The sequence below is a fragment of the Triticum aestivum genome, chromosome 7B (assembly GCF_018294505.1).
Source record: "Triticum aestivum cultivar Chinese Spring chromosome 7B, IWGSC CS RefSeq v2.1, whole genome shotgun sequence".
Classification (NCBI taxonomy): Eukaryota; Viridiplantae; Streptophyta; class Magnoliopsida; order Poales; family Poaceae; genus Triticum; species Triticum aestivum.
Window position 1 is genome coordinate 570,679,729 of NC_057813.1, and position 4,605 is coordinate 570,684,333.

At 43.3% G+C, this 4,605-nt stretch overlaps 1 long non-coding RNA gene across 1 annotated transcript; it reads right to left on the reverse strand.

Annotated features, from left to right (window-relative positions):
• Positions 1-284: 284 nt before the first annotated feature.
• Positions 285-1,645, reverse strand: LOC123155641 (uncharacterized). The gene is made up of 3 exons (XR_006477549.1): positions 1,130-1,645; positions 965-1,014; positions 285-438 (listed from the first exon to the last, which is right to left on the reverse strand). It is a non-coding gene; the product is annotated as an uncharacterized lncRNA (long non-coding RNA).
• Between the last annotated feature and the right edge of the window lie 2,960 nt (positions 1,646-4,605).

Here is a 4,605-nt window from a genome sequence, read left to right on the forward strand (position 1 = left end):
AGGCAGCAGCTCAATGGAAACAACAATCCACCACTGCTTGCAAAACTGATGGGAAAGAAGACAACCAATCACCACATATTTTGTGCGAGAAAAAAAATCATCATGATTTTGCTACAAGTACGACCTTCTGCACACCAGCATACACGAAATGCTCATAAGCCATAATCATCGTCATCTAGCGCTCAGTGTTGTAAAAAATCATTTGCAAGTACAACATGATAAAAGAAAAGCTACATACTAAGAGAAGTTGCATAAAGCTTTTGTTCATTTCTTCACGAGGCATTTATGTACATATACATTTCAGGACCATGGACTGTCGGTGTAGATAGATATTTTTTCCCTCTTGACAGGAGATGTAAGTACGAAAAACTTGCTGAAAACTGATTACACATACATGTACTAAGCAAACCCGCTGCACTTGCATTGAGATTTCTTGCCCTGTAAATAGTATGAAACGTCCGGATTAATTAACTAAGGGTTTTGGATCGTGAAGGACATTAAAGTGAAGTCTAACAATAGACACCAATATAGAACCATATAAATATATTGCTGAACAAGATGAATGTATGGTTCAGAAGATACACATAGGAAGATGCATCAATCCTAAAAAGTAAGTACATTGGTGCATCAACAAAGGACTAACTCATATATCGAAGGTAAAAAATAACCAATATATTTATGAGCAAGCCAGTCGGTGCCATGGTTTTATACTAACTAACTACTTCATTAAGAATGTATTTAGATATGTTCTAAATAAGTTTTGAGTCTCATTTCCTAGCATATAACAATTTCGGCAAATCGACAATGGGGTTGACCATTCTAACAACAATTTTCATCACAGGTTTCTAGATCTCTAGAGACAACACGTGTATGGAAATATATCACAACTAAGCAACATAATCGGGAGATGAATAATAGCAACAAAGAACAAAGATAAGAACAGCTGAGGGTACAACACACTGACCTGATTTACTATTTTTGTAGCACCATATCTTGCTGGATGTTGTCCTCCTCCTGACAAACCAACAGACGTGATGGTCTTATTAAAACAGGGTGGAAAATGCAAAACCTAGGAAAGGAGATCAAGGAACCAAATTAAATTCTGAAAAAGAGGATGTCGCAATCAAACCTTGCAAGGGGGCAAGGAGTGCAGGAGGATCAAAGATAGGACGCATCCAGATTTTGGCTGATGATGAAGCTGAGGGACACAGTGGGCGTTAAATCCATCCCCTGTTTACAGGAGCAAGGCATTGCCATATGGTCATCCCAGTTTGTTGATACCCAGGTGATCAGATGCCCCAGCCGATGAGGCACTGCAGCGTCCATTGGGAGTGTCATCTCAAGGATCTGCTCTCGCCCATGCCAGAGGAAAACATCGAAGAGAAGCTTAACCAAAACCCAGCCGGCACGCCCTGACTATCAGCGACACCTCCTCGCCCACGCGGATCTATCGCCCTCTCATCTTCGCCGCTGATCATGGGAGTGCGAAAGGAAATTGAAAAGGTTGGTGATTTTCTGGTGAAGGACGGAGGAGAGGGCGTCGGCTGTGGGTGAGGGAGATGGAAGGCAAGAAGCGCGGATGGCGATGCCGCAACGCCACCTGTGGACCTGAATCAATGATAGAGTTACGATTTTGCTATGGGAATAGCGGCCCTCACGGCGTCAGCTCAGTCAGTTGCCCATTCTGGAGCAGAAGATGATCCGCGGCCCATGCGCCCATTGACCAATCCCTCAAAAAATGCGCCCGACCAAGGAATCTAACGGCAATGAATGGCTAAAACAGCCGATCCAGTGAATGAAATTACTAGTGCCCTGAGATGCTTGTATTAGTGCTCGGTTATAATATATCTAAATTGTGAAGATGTAAATGAGCATACCACTACTGAGAGGTTTTAGACTGTGCCAAGGGCACCCAGGTCTTCAGTTGTGCTAGTTGCAAACACGAGGCCTACTCACTCTGCACCTGCCGCCACTGCTCCAGTGCCACCTCCAATGTCTACACCACCAGTGCAACATACTTCAATAGAAGCCTTCGCAAAGGCAATTCTCCCAACGCCATCTACGCAAACCCGAGCCAAAAGCCAGAAGACCCCTTCAGGAGATCCGAAGAATCGTGCCTAGAGAGACGTATAGCGCTATACTTTTTCGAGCTTTTTGGTAAGTTGTCGCCAAAGAGGAAGGAAATGTATAGATCATAGGCTTCAAGGGAGAGTGTCTTGTTCTTTTGCTTGTTGGTTTTCATTGCCCATTGCTACAATGTCCATTTGTTTTGTGCTACTTGGTTGTTTTTATGCTCGTGAATACTACGTTTCATTGTGTGGTTGATCATACTATGCTTAATGTGTGATTTCTGGTTATCTCTATGATTGTTTGTATGATCATTCCCTTATTTAGTGGGTGATGCATGCATGTTATTTCACTAATATCATTTGTGCGTTCCATTAAGATGTATGTGACATGGAAGAGTGAACCATGATCCTTATCGATTGTGCATGGCATTCAAACGCAATTTTTTTAGAGTTGCTCTTACGAGATCTGCTAGTCTTCTTTGTTGGAACTTCTACTTCCCAAGTCATAGCTATGAATAAACTAGAGCTCCAACTTGCAAACGCGGGCACCGGCCACGGGACACTAACCGGTTTACATATATTTCGCTCCGACTTGCAACTGCTCAAATAAGTGCTTGTTTTCATACATGTAGAAAACAACTGAGTTGATCAGTCGTGCAACGCCTAGAGGTTGGGCGCTGCACTGTATAGTATAGGTCCCAGCTCTTAGGCACTACATGCTGACTTAACAATTTTCTTTTAACCGGGGTGGCACGCTGCTCAGGCGTGTAGCGCCGATGCTACACAAAAGGGTCAGCAGAGTGAAATTGTTTCGCCCATAGTTCACTTTGTGAAATAGTTGTGTCCTGAGGTTATTTTTGCCCATTTCGCCATCGGCGATTGATCTCGCGGAGGCAGTGGGGGGCGAGCGGGGGCCAGACCCGCCCCTATGGTTCGACCACCCCCCATTTTTTAGGAAGCCCCCAACTTTTTTGAGAGGTAAAGTACCCCTCCAAGCAGTAATTTACAAGATTTCTAGGGTTACACAAGACCTATGGCGGATCCAGTAGCCAAACAAACTGTCCAACATTATTCCTAAGCGATGATCGAGTAAGCCTATGAACTTCGAAGTTTGAAGTATGTTTCTCATGACAAAAAACAATGCCATCCACATGCGCACCTCTGGCCTTAATCTCCTGTATGATGTGATAATACACTGGTCTAGAGTCCTCATTCATGGTATTGATCACGCTAAGGCAATCGGGGGCTACCTTGACTATTCGAGTAAGCAAGTCGTCTGCCAACGAGAGAGCCTCCCTTATCGCAAGAGCTTTAGCGGTTACTGCATCTGAAATTCCTATGAAAACAACAGAAGTAGCTCCCAAGAATTCACGTTCACAGCTTCATGCTACAGCCACAATGACTACCTCATCGTCATGTTTTCTCAAGGCTCCATCCATGTTTATCTTCATCCAGCCGACCGGCAAGGGGATCCATTGCTGGACATTGGTCTCCACTTGTCTTGCTTGTACCTTTGTCTTCATCTTGCTCTGTACCACTCCTAATTCTTCCATGAAACTCTTGATGAAGCAGTGAATAGATAATGGACTTTGGAATAGATTTTCATGAATTACCTTCCACCTTGCGTGCCAGATAGCCCATAGGGTGACAAAGGGTCAAAAATCCAGTCCCTTGTATTCCCTTGCTATGTCATGGAGACATGTTCCTGAACCTCCTCTGATGCCAAAGCCCAAACGCATTTAGCCATCGTACACTCAACCAAAGAATGCTTCCATGAGTCTTCTTATCCACACACTGTGCATTTATTCTTCCTCGGCCATATTATGTGTTTAAGAACGTCACCTTTTTTCCGAGCAGTTAAACCCAAAATGAGAGGCTCCTACTGTTGTTTCATTAAATGGAATATTTACAAGAATTTACAATGCCATGTAGGCAAAAGGAAGCAAGAAATCCTATAAAACTTAAGGGGAAGAAACACACACACACACACACACACACACACAGAGAGAGAGAGAGAGAGAGAGAGAGAGTGAGAGGCTAAGAAGCCTTCCAAAATGGAAAACATGTCAGGTGTTACTCTAAACCTTAGTATTTCCACATCAGCTTTGAACATTCTAAGCCGGTTTAAATGAGAGGCTGATGCCACATAAAAAAACCTTATTTATCCACTTCCAAATATTCCATGCAGCCAAAATGGTGATATCCTTGGACATGGGTCTATGCCAAGTCCCTTTGGTTTGATCCATCATATGTTGTGTTGTCAACTCAGTGTTCCAGCGGATACCAAATGTGTCCCAACATCTGGTCAAAAAATCACACTCGTAGTATAAGTATTTATTAGTTTCCAAAGCGCCAGATGGACATAGAAGACATGAATAATCTTCTCCAATGAAGAAATGCCTTCGGAGTAACATGTCTCTGGTGTTAACTCTATCCATGTACATCAGCCATGCAAACACCTTATGACGTAAGATGCATTTTGATTTCCAATTTGTGGTCATGTATGAGGGTGCAGTCACGTTCCTGAAAACAAATT